The sequence below is a fragment of the Falco punctatus genome (assembly GCF_963210335.1).
Source record: "Falco punctatus genome assembly, chromosome: 4".
In the NCBI taxonomy this organism is placed as follows: Eukaryota; Metazoa; Chordata; class Aves; order Falconiformes; family Falconidae; genus Falco; species Falco punctatus.
The window spans coordinates 73,632,752-73,652,081 of NC_137583.1; the positions used below are offsets into that span (position 1 = coordinate 73,632,752).

Here is a 19,330-nt window from a genome sequence, read left to right on the forward strand (position 1 = left end):
CTTCCTTTGGACACGCTCTTCACGCCCCTTGTGTGCAATGGGAATATCAGGAGCTGACTCTTTCATCCTAGGGAACATCTGATGCTTCCACAGCCTCTTCTTGGCAGTAACTGGGGGGCCAAAATAAGAGAGAAAATGTAGGGTATCTGTCCTAGGTATTGATAACACCCCTGAGTTTTTTTAAACAATATGTTTAACCCCAACATACAAAGCATGGCACCAGTTTTGGTTCCCCCTCATTCCTACCCTATCTTGTTCCTGGATACCAGCGGTCAGATGTACAGGAGAAGAACAGACAAGCCTGATGTACAGCTTGGACATAGTGAAAGTGTACCTTCTTCTGCTGCCCTTTTCAGGAGATTTTAAGCCTCATTTTCTTCTTTGGTCTTTCCATACTTCAAACTGGAAGAGACTCAAACTGGAAGAGCGCAGACAGGAGAAAAATTACTGCATTTGCTGCATCAAAATCCCATGGCAGTAGACTTTTTATATCACAGACAGGTACAAAGCTGAAGAAGAAGCTGACAAAAAAGATGAGAAAAATCTCACAGTAAATGTAGAAAAAAAATCAAAAATAACAGCCAGATAAATTGCTGTTTGTACAAATGTTGCAAAATCTTCATACCATGTATCTCCAAAATATTAAACACATACGTGGATTTATTCAGAATATTTCTGTCTTTCTATCAGTCATAAGTTTTTTGCAACCTTGAATTGCTGAATCTGGTAACTGAATTTAAAAAATTATGATAAGTGTTTAGCAGTAAGAAATGGTGATTATAATGGCCAGAATTTCAGCAATGAAATTATCACATGATTCTAGGGTTCTCACAAGATTAAAAGGGATTAAATGTCTCTCTTAAGGTTTACAGTTTGATGCAAATCTATAAATCAAAAAAGGCTGCTTGTAATTCAGCTGCCTAAAAAATATTTAAAATCCACACAGAGCTTTTGATCTAAAGAAACATGAAGAAAAAAGTAGTTAGGTTAAAAATTTGAGGGTACATTGGCGCTGACTCTTTGGATTTTGTATTTTTAAGAGGAGTTTAGAGGAAACTAAGAGGATTTTTCCACCTTATCTAAACTAAATGAGAGGACAAAGGGAGGACTGTCCAGAGTACAAACGATGACCTATGAGATTAAAAAGAAGTCTCTTTGTTGCAATTTTATCATCACTTGTAAGTGACAAAGTGCCAAAAGACAGGTTTGTGGCAGCAGCAATATATTTTCTTCAGGGTAGGAAAATCATCAGCAAGGTGTCTGTATATGTGTAGCACTGCTTGAATATGAAAGCAATTTTCTGAAGCCCTGTGGCTTAATTCTATTGTTTTCGTCAAGAACGAATATTCTGGATCACAATCTTCAACAACTGATAGTAACAGGCACACCGTGAAAAATGGATAAGCAAGTTCCTCAGATGACTGCTGGACAAGGCCTCAGTACTATCAACAGCAATATTTGCATTTATCTAAAAAGAGATTAAATGCTAACAAGGTTTCAGTACATTTATCTGCCTGGCTTCTGTGTATGGTTCCCATTAAATTCAAGGGGGAAAGAATATGTAAAGGGAATAGAATAAAAAGGAAGAATAAAAAAAAAAATCACGCTGCATGTAGAGAGCGATTATAATCTTCCATTTTCTAAAATACATCTATACTAGAAAAACATCAACTAGAGATGCAGAAATACAATCAGTAACACTACAAGCAGTAACACAACTGCTCAATCAAAGTATAGTTAATGTAGGATAATAGTAATTATTGCATGATCTGCCTCTAATGTACTAACATACCTTTGAAAAAACTTAATTATGCATCCAATATTCATTCTTAATATCTTCTGAAAAATGTCTCAGATACATAAAAGCCAGTTCCTTTCCTGCAGCGGGACCATATCCTCCAGCACTTGATGGCAACATATTTTACAAGCTTCTTTAATTATTCAGTTCCATCCAGCCTGGCTGGCACCTTCATTATCTTCCCATGCAGAGCACCCTCCGACTTGGAGCAAAGACTGCGTGTACATGAGCAGGTTCTGCAGACGAGCTCAAGGGATTCTCTTTTCATTGGCAAGTAGAAACAGGTGTTGACTTCTCCATCCACTCAAAATCCACCCCAAAAAATCACTGGGTTTGTCCCAGTCATGGACTTGAATTAATGCTTTTTGTATAAATTATTTCAACTCAGTGAAGAGTATCTGTTTGATTGTATTCCTTCAGAAATCACAGGAAAAAACATATCTTAGGTAGGAACAAGATGGGACACTGAAAGCATTTGACTTCAAGTAAAAATTCAAGATTCTGATCCCAATTCAGGCAAGCATTTAATCTAGGTACAGGCTTTACTTATGCATTTAAGCAGCCTCATTTCAGACATGGCAAGATTAAAGCAGATGATGGTAAACATGGGCAAAATTAAGACTGTTCAGTTCCTTGCACATTTAAACTAAGGCATTTATTGCCCAAACTTCAAAGATATTTAGACACCTTAATCTTTCTGAGAAGCTGGGCATTACTCAACAACTTTTGAACTGGGCTTCTCCAATAAAGAGAGGTGAAACAAATTTATATTTTTAATGAATTTATGTGATTAATTAGAAAATTTGGTTAGAAAAAAATGATTCTGTATTCAAATATATTGAGTCTTGATATTGACACTATTTTTTGCATTTAAAAAGCTACCTTTATATGAATTTTAAACCTGATTGTCTAGTGAGTGCAAAAATTAAACCATTAAAATAGCATTGGGAAATAGTTTTTTTAAGAATTAATTATTTGCTTATTTACAAATTGAAATTTTTTGTATCTAATCATACAGTAAGGTTCATTAGCTCTCTGCTGCAGGAGTAACACAGTTCAGCTAAAGGCTCACGTTACTAATTTGTTATACAGTTCATAAAGATGGTGCCTTGGGGACAAAGCACTGTCCATCCACAAAATTCCATGGAAGCTAGCAGTGCTTAGTCAAGGATAGGCTCTGCCCATAGCTTTTAATATTCCTGCTTTTCTGGGGCAAGAAACTTTTACAGTCATCACTGGAGATGATATCCAAGATGAAAAACAGTGTATGGTTATGTGCATGCTCTTATCTTTTCAACTGATGGAGAATTTCCCAAGCTGCAATGAAGTAAAAGGGCTGTCTAGTTACAGGACCCACAGTTTACGAGGTGATGATATCTCCCATAGTGGGACTCTGTGTTGGTTACACAAGGAAATATTTTTGCCTAACCTCCATGAAAAATGGAAAACTACAGCAATCTGTCTTTAACTCCCACTCTAATAAGCTGTGAATAATAAATGTCTGAACACAACTATCCTAAGTGAGGCTGCTACTTAGGTTAAATATAATAGCAGGCACTAACTACACAAAGGGACATAAGCACAAAGGGGAACTGTGGTGGAGTTAAACACTGGTTAAAAGCCTAACTGACTGTCTAACTAGGGAAAAGGGTATTTTTTATGTTCTCAGGTATGAAAAGGGAATCATGGATACATTTCTAATTGCTTTCCATGACTGTAATTTTTGATGCTGTTTGCTATAACAATAAATAAAAACCACATTTAAATACACATTTTGCATGTGTATTATCCTGTAAATATAAAACTGATATGAAACCAGTATTGTGAATGTCTTTAGTGACTGCTATGGTCTATTTAAAGCCTCAGAATATTTCTTGAATTGAATTCACCATTGAATGAGTTCACCTCACAGCCATAAAGATAACCCTTGTTTTTTTAAAGGAAAAATGTAAAAGTATATACTATTATAGTATAATAATGTAAAAAGCATTTTGCAGTGAATTCCAGTGCAATATAACCAGCCTCAGATCCTTAAATTTCCCAAAACTGACTCCCCCCATGAAAAAATACAGCTAGTCACAACGCAAGCCCATTATTGGATCATGGAGGCCAGTTTCATTAGGGCCTGGGATTCTGGGAGGGACCTCCAGAAAAATCAGACTATCAGCAAGAAAAATAAGTCCATTATTTACCAAGATATTGGCGTTCTGTCTCTACATTCAACTACTTGTAACACTGCACATGAGAACTACAGTACTGAAAATATACTGTATCAAGAACGGCACACAAGATCTATGAACAATTTGTCCCTCCTGTCATTGCCAGAACAAGCCTCACTGCAGATCAGAAATGAAGCAAAACAAAAGAAAAAACCTCAGGCAGAAGATACTCTATTCAAACAACCCACATATCATGGGCTAAATTTTAAAAATTTGCAAAGTTCAAATTGCACGACCCTATTATATGAAAATACACAATGCATACATATGTTAGTGAGGCATTTCTGAATGTATTCATCCAGTTTCTCATTTAAGTTATTTGTATTTTACCCTGGACTTGATAGAGCTAGGCACTGAAATCATATGGGTAATTTGTTCAATGTGAAAATAAGAAATTTTTTCAAGAATGAAAACTATTTAAATTCTTACAGGTTAAAAAAGCAGCTAACAAACTGTAACACTGGTATGCTTTATATGAACAAGATTTCTACAACATTTGAGATAGATGAAATAGAGAGTCATGCAACAATCTTTTGACCTTCAGCCTTGTGGTATCCTAAGTATCAAGTCATATGGTTCCTTCCCTATATTCTTCAAGCCCTATCTGAAAAACTAGGTGTTTTGTTTCCACAGCCCACACACAAAATTTTCACAAGCTGTATCTCCTAAAGGTTGCAATGTCTCTTTACATTTTACCCTAAATTTATTTATTCATATGTTTACTCACCTATACTCCTTTGTTTTGAGTTAAAATGCCCTTGAGTTTAGGCAATTCTCAATCCCTCTGTCTACCTTCTGTCCACCACGATGTAATTAAAGCAATCACATCCTTTTCCAGCTAACTTTTTGCAAGGTTAACAAAACCCTGTTGCGATTTCCAGCTCCTTGGTCATCCAAGCAACTTTTCTTTGCAATTGTTTGTACTTGATTTCAGCTCTACTGTAGATTAGCGAGCAGAATTTTATCAGTACTCCAGATGAGATTTCACTAGGGCCTTATAAAACGGCATTCACATTTCCTTCTTTCTTAGAAACATTTCACCTGATATATACTAACACTGCTTACTTTTCACAGTCAACTGCATCCAACTGATCTCAGAGTTACCCTTCGCACTGACTTAAGACTGTGTCCACATTGCTTAAGGTACCTACTACAGGTAACAGCAGAGGACACAGCAACAAATGGTGCAGAATTACTCATGCCTGCCACTGCTTGGGACAGGCAGCCTTTTTTCTAGTGAGCACCAACTATGTCTAAATCGCACAGCACTTAAGCTGGGTCCCATGTGGTACCTGCATGATACTCCTGTGGCCCAAAGAATTAATACAGATTCTCTTGTGGCTTTCCAGTTAAGGTACCCAACATAATAGGGAAACTGAATTGCATTATGCCAGAGTAATGTCAGACCAAGGGCGCTGTTTGGACATGTGTGATATATGAGACATACTGGGGTTTCTGAAACAAGGTTGATGGCTACGGAGGGCAAAGGAAATTAAACGTGCCTGAGCTCTCCCTATCTGTATATAAGAAGCAGTTCCTAGAGTGAACTATACCTTCTAGCTAATAACACACCTGGTTTTCCACTGGGAATGAATTAACGGTGAGGTCCAAGAGAAAGCTTCAGGATCCAACATACATGCAGTGTAGCTTATCAGAAGACTCAGTGAGCTGAGGATTTCCATAATTTCACTAGTACATGCATATTTACTCTTTTTTTCCCCAGTTATTTCCAACAGATGGTGGCCCCTTGCTTGATAGAAAATGTTGCTATTGCTCTCCATTGATCAGACCAATGCAAATTACTTTTACATTTTCTTTATATTTAATTTAAATTGAATCATCTCACAGTGACTGCTTAGGTTATTTTCTGGGGCCATTTCAACCTTAAAATCTCCACTGTTTCCCTACATGGTATATGAAATAACATCAACTTGTATTGATTCAGTGACTTTTTACTGAAGAAATCCATCTGTTACCAGTCTGTTACCTACAGATACACCATTAAACAAAACATCAACAGTGAACAATGGAACTCTTCTATCATGCAATTATTAGAAAAGTCCACGATGTAAGTTTGCGCTTTTTCAACTAGCTGCCTCAGTCAACTCGTAAGCACAGTTTAGGAGTTACCACAAGCTGGCAAGCAGTCTCAATAAGCACACATGGAGGCAACCTGTTTGAAGTATTTAATAATATGGACATGGGTTATGCCCTGCTGTTGGCTTCTACATCAGAAAATAGTCCTAGGGCCTCTTAATTTGCTGGTATAGCCTTGGCCCACACAATTATTAGCATTGCCTAAAGAGAAACCAAATATTTCAAACTCATTTGGAATTATTACCACCACTTAAATATATTTAAATCTGGTTTTAAATGCATTTCTTCAACGTGCAATGGTCTGCCATTTTGTCAGATCTTTAAAAGGCAAGACATTCAGTTAGACTCTTCTAACCTTGTTTGAATATACTGAAATCTAATTGTGAACATCACAGCTCACTTCACCTCTGTGATGAACAGACCCAGTCTCTGCATTCAAACACCTCTAAACTTTGGGCATTTTGCCCAGCTTTGCTGTTGGCACGGAGAGAATTATATTTTAGCATTACAGGGCTTCTTCCTATAACACCAAAACCATCAAATTCCTGGAAGATATCTTCTGTGCATAGAAAAGTGGGACTATAACAAGAACATAAACCGGCAAAAGGTGGTCAGAGACAGTGATCTTATGGAATTTGTGCAGATCATACAGAGTTTCAGAGGGGCAAAACCTCATCAACAGAGACACAGCAGCTCCAGCCACTATTGTTCAGACCCACAAATTTGCATTGCCCCCTTGCTTGCACCACTGACTCCAGTGGGGACCACACGTGTACAGAGCTCAGCAGGATCAGAGACTGCTTGTTTCAGACTCTTCCATGACCACAACTGGCTCCTCTAGGTTCTCAGTAATTAATAAGTGATCACCATAACATGTTATGCATTCAAAAATCTTTTTCTTATACTGATATTTCTTTATTCTCCGAATAACATAAATGATGAATTTTTACTAAAGGTATTGCTTAGGTCACTGTTTTACACTTAACTCAGGCTGCATCTTTGTGCCCTTGCTTTCTCAGCTACTCTCACTAATGCTCGGGAAAGGCCCGGGTTGATTTTCTTAACATTTTTATAGTACTGGGAGCAAAGAGGGAGGGGATAATGAGAAGGAAAGGGATCATTTATCAAGACAGAATTAAAAGCAAGACTTTAACAAAAATATATTTGGGTTAAGATTTTAAATGGCATTTGCCTGAATTGTCTGGGAACCAATTTCCATTCACTCTAGCCTCCTGTGGCCAGAAGGTTTATACAATGCATTTTACACTGTGATTTTCCCCATATTATGAGGGGGTAGTTATTTCAGATTCTACTGTGCTTCCAGAGCTTCAAAGCTGAGTCTTAACCTTTCAATCTGCTTATTAATACTCATGTCATGGCTCCTGTTGAGAAAGAGGTTTAGTGTCACTGTCCTCAATCAGTGTCCTTTCATTCACTTTCATTAAAGAACCATGTTTTCCTGACAAAGGATAACAAATGGACGCTGTGGGTCCCTAATGTGCTTTTTGACTACAGAGCCTGTACCATTTGTCTGAAGCAATGGCAATTATTTGTCACTTTAATAGGAGTTGGCAAGGAGATCCAAAAACATATGACCATTATTCATCAATATGTATATCTTGTGCTTGCATTAATATTAGAATATCATTATTATTACCCTGACATTGTATGAGCTAGATGAAATTACATCATGTAAAAAATGTATTAAGCTATGTTCAGCTATATCCATACAGCAAGGCAAAAGCAATTTAAAGACCTGTGGCAGCTCTGTGTTGAATGCAGCAATTCATTCTGATTAGCAGTAAACCCCCTTTACCTGTGTATTAATGAAATATATTTCAGTATCATTCTACTGTTAATTGGAAATAGCACAGTTCTGTGTTACTGTTGTTACCAGACATACACAACGATCTCATCCATTTTCTTTGTTCCTAAAATCTCATGATATTTAATACTCCAGGCATTTCTGGTACACGACATGATAAAAACCAGCCAATTTCTGTAAATTCTGGAGAATGGCATAGCCATACTTCTTCCATTTCTTCTAGGTGTTTTTGTTGCTACTGTTTGTGCTTAAGCTGTTGCACATTTCTTTAAACGAAGCTTGTATGCAGTACTTGAGTCCACTGCTACGTTCATTATCATTTTTTCCTACAGAGGAGTAAGAGTTGTGCTTATGTCAGTGATGGTTGGATTTAGATCAAAAATTACTAGTTAAAGCCAGAGAGATATTCCAATTATTCCTTGAGTTTGTGGAGCATGGGATTAAAAGTGGATGAAGAAAACATGCTAACAATGTTTAGTATTTTTCTTCTCATTCCCCTCCACCTGAAAAATAACACTACTCTATGAAAAAAGTAAGGTAGAAAAGCCTAGAAATAAAAGCTCTGTAATAAAATTCAAGGGCCGCAGGTTCCATTCAAGCAGGCTATTAGCCTTCATTGCAGAGTTAATTCAGGTAATTTCTCTCCTGAGAGTATGACTTGAGGCAGAAAGACCCCACCATGAAATTATATTTGAGTAGTGTCTTCATTTTGGCTGGGATAGAGTTAATTATCTTCTTAGCAGCTGGTGCAGTGCTCTGTTCTGGATTTGGTATGAGAATAATGTTGATAACACACTGATTTTAGTGGTTGCTGAGTAGTGTTTATACTAAATCAAGGACTTTTCAATTTCTCAGGCCCTGCCAGCAAGACGGCTGGAAAGGCAGAAGAAATTGGGAGAGGACATAGCCAGGACAGCTGCACTGTCCAAAGGGATATCCCATACCATGGGACATCATGCTCAGTATATAAACTGGAGGCAGTTGGCCAGGGCCTGCCAATCACTGCTGGGCATCGGTCAGTGGGTGGTGAGCAATTGTGTTGTACATCCCTTGTTTTCTTTTTTCCCTTCCCTTTGGATTTCATTCCTCTCCCCTTCTTCCTCCTTTCATTATAACTGTTATTATTATTATTATTGTTGCTTTATTTTATTTCAATTATTAAATTGTTCTTATCTCAACCTTCGAGTTTTACATTCCTTTTTTATTCTCTTCCCCATCTCTCTGGGTGGGAGAGGAAGTGAGCAAGCAGCTGCATGGTACTTAGTTACCAGCTGGGGTTAAAACACAAGTAGTTATGTTTTCCCAGGTGACATACTTACCTTTGCTAACATTAAAAAGGCTTCAAAGCATACATTCCCTTGCACTTAGCAATGCAGCAAGTGCAACCATTTAAGCACACTTTCCTGGTGAATTGTTGGAAAATATAGTTCATAACTAAACAGCAACACCAAAACTTATCAGAGGTGATGGCAAAGGCACATGGCTTCAGAATACTCAAAATGAACAAAAATAAGTTTTGTATCACAAAGCCCTGGAATCCACATGATAGAGTAATTAGTTTAGTAGCTAATAAATTCTAGAAACTTGATTTTTCATCTGTTCCTGTTCTCAGTTGGAATAAGATACAAAGAGCGTGATACTTACAAACTTGTATGTGTGAGATTTTTCCAGGTCACTTAATTCCAAGTGTCTTGGTCACTTCGTTCAGTAGATCTGGACTAATATCCACTAGGAACTTTTAAGGACATGGGACTCTTCCCTTTGTTTATTCTCCTTATCTTCCAATTAAAAACAAAAGCTACATTATTTTACCTCTCCAACATGATTTGTTCATTAATTCCTATTTGTTCCAACTCTAGCACCGTATCAATTTTTTATCAGATATTTCTGTTAAAATTAGGTTACTCTAAAACATTTAAATCCATCCCACCAACCATGCACCTTAGTGTGCACTATGGACTTAGATTACTGTTCTAGGAAGGGTTTGACTTTGATCACTCAAGTGCTTTCTTAGTAGGCAGAAAAAGAGAGCTGTAAAATGCCTTTGAATTCCTTCATGGAACAACATAATGTGAAGCAATAGTTGTGTCAACTTAGGAGCAAGCACATATGACAGACAAAAGGGCATCAATTATGCAGGTGGAGGGATTTTTGCAGAATATCACTTGGTGCAATTGAGGCAAAAAGACCAAAGACATGAAGAGAAAGAATCAATAAATCAACAATATGTCCTGAACAACACTGGGATTATAGCACTAAAAAAAGCCCAGCAAGAGTTATGCCAAGTACTACCTGAAAGAGGCTTCTAATTCCTGTCATTTTGAGCATTCCTTGTAAATAAAAAGGATGATACCAAGACACCTGACTCCCTCAACAACTTCTAAAAGAAATATTTCATTGACCAATTGCTCAAGTCAAACAAGAGACATAGGAGGATTCTTTCCACTACTGTGTCTTCTTCACCTACATGTCAAGTAAGCAGTCCAGTCAGAGGGAGGGAGGAAGGTTTGGCCAGTGCAAAAACAAATGCAGCATCAGGACAGGGAGCAGCAGGAGCACTGAAGAGGTCAGCACTGTAATAATTACATAAAGCAGTGAGGAACAAGTGAAAAATAATCCGGACTGCACTTAAACATTGGTTTTTGTAAAGATGGTAGCGGAGGAATTCCACAAGCTTGTGAAACTTCATGTAGCATGAAGCCAGCACTGTCATTTTCCATTCTTCACAAGCATAGGAATGTTTCAGGTATTTCAGGTCGAAAGTATGTTTCTTGAGAAGTCAAATCAACAAAGTGGCTAAGCTGCTCTAAAGCTGCAATGGATTTGACATAAAAAGAGAGTGGAAGCATAAAGATGGCCATGAGCTACCCTGTTCCCATCCCAGAACATGGGGTACCAAGTCCTGCTCTGTAAAACATGAGAATTAAGTGAAAAAGTACTGTTTAGTATCTTCATCAATGATAGAGAGAGCAGGATCAAGTGCACCCTCAGCAAGCTTGCAGATGACAGAGTGCTGCAGCTGACATACCTGAGGGATGGGTTGCCACCCAGAGGGGCCTTAGACAAGCTTAAGAATTGGGCCCATGTCAACCTCATGAGGTTCAACAAGGCCAAGTGCCAGGTCCTGCACCTGGGTTGGGGGAACCACCGGCATCAATATAGACTGGAGGATGAAGGTACTGAGAGCAGCCCGGCAGAGGAGGACTTGGAGGTGCTAGTGGATGAAAAGGTGGACATGAGCCAGCAATGTGCATTTGCAGCCCAGAAGGCCAAGTGGGCATCAGGTCAAGGAAAGGGATTACGTCCTTCTACTCTGCTCTGGTGAGACCCCACCTGGAGTGCTGCATCCAGCTCCGGAGCCCTCAGCACAGGAAAGACATGGACCTGCTGGAGCAGGCCCAGGGGAGGGCCACAAATATGATCAGAGGGATGGAACACCTCTCCTGTCAAGACAGGATGGGAGAATTGGGGTTATTCAGCCTGGAGAAGAAAACACTCCAGGGAGACCTTATTGCTGCCTTTCAGTACTTAAAGGGGGTTTATAAGAAAGATAACAGACTTTTGTAGGGTCTGTTGCAATAGGACATGAGGTAATGTATTTAAACTAAAAGAGGGCAGATTCAGACTAGGTATGAGGAAGAAACTTTTTAAACAATGAGGGTGGTGAAACACTGGTGCTTGACCAGAGAGGTGGTAGATGCCCCATCCTTAGAAATATTCAAGGCCAGGCTGGACAGAGCTCTGAACAATCTGATTTAGTTGAAGATGTCCCTGCTCACTGCATGACCTGTGTAGAGGAAAGAAGGCAATGGGTTGATTAGCATTGATAGTATGCAGCTGTGGCTTTCTTGTTATACTTTATGCTTCTTTTTTCAAATATATCTATAAGCATTAAAATAGAATTTTCTTCTTCTGCACCCATATCAATTAGTCCCCATCTATGCTGGGCACCAAAAGTTGCCATTTGAGTTAAGATGAACAACTCTATTGATTAATTGTCAACAGCTCACCTCTCACAGTATCTGTTATGGGTCACAGGTTCTACCACTTGTCTCAGCTACACTGGGTACCAATTGTTGTAGTCAGAGTCCAACTCAGTTTGCCTCACACAGGGCACCAGTTATTGCAGCACAAACAAACTAATAAGCTACAATGAGACAAGGCCACACTACTACTCCCCACTCAATCCACACTCCTCAGTGCTATTTAAATACTTAGCTGGAACAAGCTACAGCTGCACATCATCCATGTCAACCAACCCACTGCCTTCGAGGCAAGGCCACAGCTGCATGTTATCAATGCTAATCAACCCACTGCCTTCATTCACCTACAGACCTGTAAAGGCCCCTTCCAACCCAAACTTCTATGATTCTATAACCAACAAAATAATAAAGCACTTGGAGAGTTTGATCAAAGAGAAAGAATCCAAAGCTTAGCTACATGAGATGGTTTTCTGAGGAACAATGAGGTCTGGATATAGTAAGCTATGGTTAGAAGTTTTATATCTGCCCAGAGTGGGCTTGCTAAGGTGTACTTTTAATAGCACTTCGGATTGACTTTCTTTTTCCTGTTTTTTTGATGCAAAATCAGTAAGTATGGGATGGCCAAAGTAGCTGCATCAATGCTTAGATATTGTTTGGAGTGTTTAACAAACATGCCTTTTCAGTGTTTTCTCAAGGGTATATATTATGGTAAGAGCAGAATATTCCTTCGGTCTTCTAAGAGCATGAATGGGAACAAAGAAAAATGGGAAATACAGCACAATTAAGATCATCACCCTTAAATAAGAACAGCTACACAACAAAGCACTGAAGGAAATCATACTGTCTGAATAACTTTAATATGTACATATATCTGGCACTTGTGAATCTTTAAGATTCAGGTTATTTATCATTCCAGTTTTTAGTAAACAAAATAGAGCTGGAATAAGCTGCAAGAAAGCACTTAGTTGGTGCAAAATGGTTTGTGGAAAACCAGAATAGCATCCGAAATAGCAAATCACCTGCTGGTGCTATACAGACAGATGATATCCTAAAAATAACCTTAAAAAAAAAGTAAAACCTGCAGCCTTCATTAGTTTCCTCACCCAGCTTACCAGTGGGAACCCCACTACCAGACCTATTCGCGCAGGAGTGGGGGAGGCACATGTCAGAGTAAATGTCTTGAAGTGAGTGCTTGTGACAGAAGCTAGGACTGCAACTGAAAGAAATGTACATTAAATATGGCATAGTAAAATGAATCTCATATAAGCTTTATGTCTTTTTAGGATTTCACTTTTGTGTAACAGCTCAGAAAACAGCAACATTTTTCCCTTGTGATTCATAGGGGAGAACCCACAGGAATACTGTGCACATAGTCTGAAAAATCAGATTTTGCGGCCACAAAACTTTGAAAGATATGCAGAAGAGTTCCTCAGGATAGTCTAGAATCATAGAATCATTTAGGTTAGAAAAGACTTTGGGGATTATCGTGTCCAACTGTTAACCCAGCACTGCCAAGTCCACCACTAAACTATCCCTAAGTGCCACATCTACGCATCTTTTAAACACGTCCAGGATGGTGACTCAGCCACTTCCCTGGGCAGCCTGTTCCAATGCTTGACCACCCTTTCAGTGAAGAAATGCTTCCTACAATCTAAACCTCCCCTGGCACAAATGGAGGCCATTTCCTCTTGTCTTGTCACTTGTTCTCTGGAAGAAGACACCCAACCCCACCTCACCACAATCGCCTTTCAGGCAGTTGTAGAGAGCAATAAGCTCTGCCCTGAGCTTCCCTTGCTCCAGACTAAACACCCCCAGTTCCCTCAGCCATTCCTCATAAGCCTTGTGCTCCAGACCCTTCACCAGCTTCGTTGCCCTTCTCTGGACACGCTCCAGCACCTCAAGGTCCACTCTGAAGTGAGGGGCCCAAAACTGAACACAGTGTTCAAGGTGCAGCCTCACCAGTGCCCAGTACAGGGGGACAGTCACTCCCCCAGCCCTGCTGGCCTCACTGTTTCTGACACCAGCCAGGATGCTGCTGGCCCCCTTGGCCACCTGGGCACACTGCTGGCCCATGTGCTGTCAACCGTCAACCAGCCCCCCCAGGTCCTTTCCCACCAGGCACTTCCCAGCCACCCTTCCCCAGCCCGTAGCACTGCGTGGGGCTGTTGTGTCCCCAGTGCAGGACCCGGCACTTCTCCCTGTTGAACCTCCTACAACTGGCCTCGGCCATGGGCCCGGCCTGCCCAGACCCCCCTGCAGAGCCCGCTTGGTGTCCTCTGCAAACTGGCTGAGGGGGCACTCGATCCCCTCATCCAGGTTGTCAATAAATTTATTAAACAGAACTGGCCCCAATACTGAACCCTGGGGGACACCACCTGTGACCAGCCACCAGCTGGATATAACACCATTCACCACCACCCTTTGGGCTCAGCTGTCCAGCCAGGTTTTAACCCAGCGCAGAGCACACCCATCCAAGCCTTGAGCAGCCAGTTTTTCCAGGACAATGCTGTGGGAGATGGTGTCAAAGGCTTTACTAAGGTCCAGGCAGACAACATTCACAGCCTCCCCCTCACCCACTAGGTGGGTCCATCTTGTTGTAGGAGATCAGGTTTGTCAAGCAGGACCTGCCTTTCATAACCACACACTGGCTGGGCCTGATCCCCCTGTTGTGACACCTGATGGTGCTCAGACTGATCTGCTCCATAACCTTCCCCTGCATTGAGGTCAGGCTGCCAGGTCTGTAGTTCCCCAGATCCTCCTTCCTGCCCTTCTTGTAGCTGGGCATCACACTGGCTGACCTGCAGTCTTCTGGGACCTCTCTAATTTGCCATGACTCCTGATAAATGATGGAAAGTGGCTTGGTGAGCTCCTCTTCCAGCTCCTTCAGTGCCCTTGGGTGGATCCCATCCGGCCCCATAGACTTGTGCATGTCTAAGTGGAGCAGCAGGTCGCTAATCATTTCCTCCTTGACTGTGGGGACTTCATTCTGCTCCTCCTTGTCCCTGTTTTCCAGCTCAGGAGGCTGAGTACCTGGACGGTAACTGGTCTTACTGTTAAAGACTGAGGCAAAGAAAGTATTAAGCACCTCTGCCTTTTCATCATCCTTTGTGGCAATATTCCTCACCATAACCAATAAATGCCGAAGATTATCCTTGGCTCTCCTTTGGTTTTTAACATATTTGTAAAAACATTTTTTGTTATACTTTATGGCAGTGGCCAGCCTGAGTTCTAGCTGGGTTTTTGTCTCCCTAATCTTTGCCCTGCATAACCTTGTGACATCCTTATAGTCCTCCTGAGTTGACTGCTCCCTCTTCCAACTCTCCTTTTCTCCCTGAGTTCCAGCCAAAGCTCTGTTCAGCCAGGCTTTTGGCACATGGGGATGGCCTGCTCCTGCACCTTTAAGACTGCATTCTTGAAGGATGTCCAGCTCCCTGGACCCCTTGACCCTTCAGAACTGTCTCCCAAGAGACTGTGTCAACCAGGCTCTGAAACAGGCCAAAGCTGGCCCTCTGGAATGCCAAGGTAGTGGTTCCACTGACTCCTTCTTACTTCTTTGGCAATCGAACATGTAGCCATTTTCTGGTAAACTCTCTGGGACAATGATTGTCTTCCATATTGTGCCCAGAATACTGAAACTTTCATCCCTTTTTCAGGTCCCCAAGCAGTGTAACTGGGGGAAAAAAAAGAAAAGAAAAAAAAAAAAAAAAAAAGGGAAAGGGTATTATCTTGCACTTTTTAAAGCTGCAAATGATGAATATTATATTTTTGTTGCTGCTTTTTTCTTCCTGTGAAAGCAAATATTTATCTTGAGCAGTCAACTAACACATAATAGAAACAGGGCATCCCACACAGTGCAGTGCTGCACCAAGAACTTCTTCAAACTCCCTTCTCAAAGGATATTTATTGTCCTTGACCTTGACTGTCCTTTGGGAAACAGAGAAAATTCAATCTTAGCTTTCCAAAGCAGTAGCAAAAGCTAATCAAACTCACTTTCACTTACATTTCCAGCATGTGTATTGCCTTCTGATGAAGACTTCTGCCCACTGAGAGCTTAATCCAAATCTAAGGCATTCCCACAGGGGCTCTAGGTATGCTGACACAGTAAGTAACTCCATGTCAACTTCAACAAATTTTTAGCTAATCTGGGGTCCTCCAGATTTTATCTTCAGCATCCCAGTTATATTTTAATGTGGAGAGCCTGGCATTTTATATTAAATTTTGGACAGTAAAGAAATATTAAATTCATTTGGCTTAAAAAAAAAATTTCAATAGGAAAGGTGCTTTTCATCCCATTCTAGCTTCTTTTTAAATAGAAACACTGTGGATAGCATTGCTTATATAGCTTGACAGTGACTTATGTATGAATGGACACATGGACAATATTTGCACCAGATTAAACCTCAATAAAAACAGTCTCAGAAACCTCTGGAGGATATCCTCAAACGTGGAAGAAAAGAGCATTCTAAGGAGCAACTGATGGTGCTTGTGATGAGGTGTAGCTTGTTTTCTACTCAGCAGACAGTCACTAACATCCAGTGCTACTAAACTCTGCGAATAAAATACACTTTGGGTGAGCTTTCTCATCTATTCAACATTTCACCTCTTCCCTGCAACTCATCTCAAAAATTTCTTTGGCAAAGGGGACAAAAATGTAGCTCGTAAAAAGCTGAAGGTAAAACCATACAATATTCCAATCATTCATTAAGTCATACATGCACAGAGAACTGCAGTTTTACAAGAAGATGCTTATAATGTTTCCTGTATGATTTAGAATTTTATAGTTCTAAAAATGATCTACTGACACACAAAATCTAGACTAGAATGTCAGTTTTGGTTTATCACAGTAGAAATCTATTATCCAAAAAAACTCTCCACAATCTCTGGGGAAGAGAGACAATGGCAGAACTTCCAGAAGTGGTTACAAGAAAACAAAGCACAGTTTTAGTGATTAGGCAAGCAAGAAATAAGTAAAAGGTTTGTTTGCTTTAAAACTGGAGAGCTCAGTCCCGCTGCAGAGATTGGGGTAAAGCTAAGCTCTGTAAAGGTTTGTGCTCATGGTCTCTGAGTATTTCAGTACTCTTGTATTCAAATAAGGAAAGTTTGACAGCTCAAGGGAAAACAACATAAGCTCATTTTCTTAAATGGGTACACCTCACCAGCAGATGCAAACAGTTCTCAAAAATGGATGAGTTCTTATTGAAAATGGACAATAATTATTCCAAATTAGGACATGATCTAATTAAAGGAAGTTATATTTGAGAACATGATGTAAATAAAAAAGTAATTTAATCAAAATAAAAAAATAAAGTTTGGTTTCAAGGTCAGAACACAAAAGTCATACTACAAATTTTACTTTGCCTCATTGCTTAAATAATTCCTATTCTAAACATATAATATTTGTTTTTCAGCATACTTTGCCGTTCTGTTTGTTAACCATTATCTTTCATGGGCTTGAGTGAATGAACTGCATTGAACTGACCCCTCACATAGGATCCTGCAGAAAAAATGGAAAGAACAGTCTGTCTGGATCCCTGTTGATCCTTCTAGGTGAAATACTGAGTCTGCTGGAATTGCCAGGAATATGGTTATGTATTTAGTAAAATTTTCTCATAAACATTATGATTTTTTCTTTAATGAATTAGTTGTATAAAGGAAAAGATAGCACAGCAACAACACAAGCTGAACTCTATCATTGGCTTGCATGATACAAACATAAGTGGGTTGTGAATACATCTCACATTTATAAGATCAAGATATTTGATGTATAAAAATCAAGATAGTGCTCTTAAAAATGAAACATTACAGTCGCATAATGTTTTGAAGGAAAAAGCTTTCAATAAAACATATTTACATCTAACTGACCCATACCCAAAAGTATTCTCATAAATATTTTGCAGTCAAGCAAGCTAAAGCTACTTTAAAGAGGAACTGTCAATAATTTCTAAAATAGAACATAAAAATAACTAAGGTGTCCTTTTGATCCTTGTGAGTATACTTTATTTGTCCTTGAAAAAAATATATCCAATGTACCTTTCAAAATGATTTATTATGTGTTATTGTTACAGTGTTCAATATTGTTCAATACTGAACTACTGTACTGATTACCACTCTCCCAGTCTGCTTTAGTTCTATCATGTGCTTTTATTTACCACCTGAGGCAAAAACATTTTAATTGGTTTAGGGAAGCTTGAACTCTCTTTTATCAATGACATATTTCATCAAAACAGAATGAAGCCAGGAGCTGTACGTACTCTCCCAGTGTTGAAAAACAATGGTTTTGTTTGAGAACTTAAGTTTGGCAATGGATCTCTGCAGTGTAAATTACTTAATCATTTAATAGCGATAGCAGAAAATCTTGGTTTTTTCTTCTTTCTTTTAATAGTAAGAAAACTTATAAATAGATTGCATTAACTTCTCCATAGTTTAACTTTATCCTATGCAAATACATTCTGCAAACTGTCCCTAAAGCCTGTATTGTATATCTACCAAAGTTCTAGAGTATAACATTACACAGTTTATAGTTCTGCATGTGACAAAACTAAATCATCTACCTTCCCTGATTAAAGAAGTTTCTGTTCAAATTATCTTTATACAAAACAGAGAACTGTAGTCATACTTGAAATAAGTCACAGTGTTTGCAGTGATTTAAAAAAAATAATCAAGCTGTCCAGATCAAAAATGCACTTTTAAAAAAGCATATGACTTTCTTAGGGAAGATATCATATGAATTGTGAACAACAAAAACCAGTTGCCTTTCTATTTTATTAAAAGTGCTTATCTGACTAGGCCAGGACCCCGCTGTAAGAATCATATTTTTAAAAAGTTATTTAAAATAAAAATATATGTATAACTACAATATAGTAGTTAAACTTAATTGCAAAACAAGGAATACATCTATTAGTCTGTTATATCAATATTTTCAACTATAATCATAAAATTTAACATTGAAATATAATAAGAATTATATAACAATTTTTTTTTTTCATGAACAACAGAATTGATGAACCCTTTTCTCCTAGCAGGTTACCTATTACACCCCTAAGATAAGCTGCCTGCTACAGCTTATGCTTATTTGGGCAAAAGGTGCAGCGGCTGGCTGGCATCACACACGGTGACCAACTAGCCAGTTTCTGTTTCTGCACATGTAGCAGTTCCACGTGTACTTATGCATGTAAATTCTCTTTGTCTTTTTGTCAGTGAAGGAAATCTCTATTCAAATAGCAGTTTTCACAAAACTTCTCAAAATTCATGACCTTTAAAACCTCAGATCCACCCTGAATGTATTGTTTGAAATTTATTTCCAGGATTCAAATTTTTTTAGGGATAGTTGGAAGGAAAGACGTGCAGACAGATCAAAAGAATAATTGCATATATTTTGTTTGTTTAGGAATTCAAGTGAAACAAAAGC

At 39.1% G+C, this 19,330-nt stretch overlaps 1 protein-coding gene across 6 annotated transcripts in view; it reads right to left on the minus strand.

Annotated features, from left to right (window-relative positions):
- PTER (phosphotriesterase related) overlaps positions 1–19,330 on the minus strand; it is a 174,023-nt gene that overhangs the window by 148,882 nt on the left and 5,811 nt on the right. For 2 of the 6 annotated variants that reach the window (XM_080386395.1, XM_080386388.1), the window contains exon 2: positions 335–418. The exons of 1 other annotated variant lie outside the window; for it this stretch is intronic. The gene's annotated coding sequence lies outside the window, so the exon portion shown is untranslated. Of the gene's footprint in view, positions 1–334; positions 522–1,792; positions 9,709–19,330 lie in introns of those variants that run through there. 3 more of the 6 variants (XM_080386394.1, XM_080386400.1, XM_080386397.1) reach the window with 2 other exon arrangements.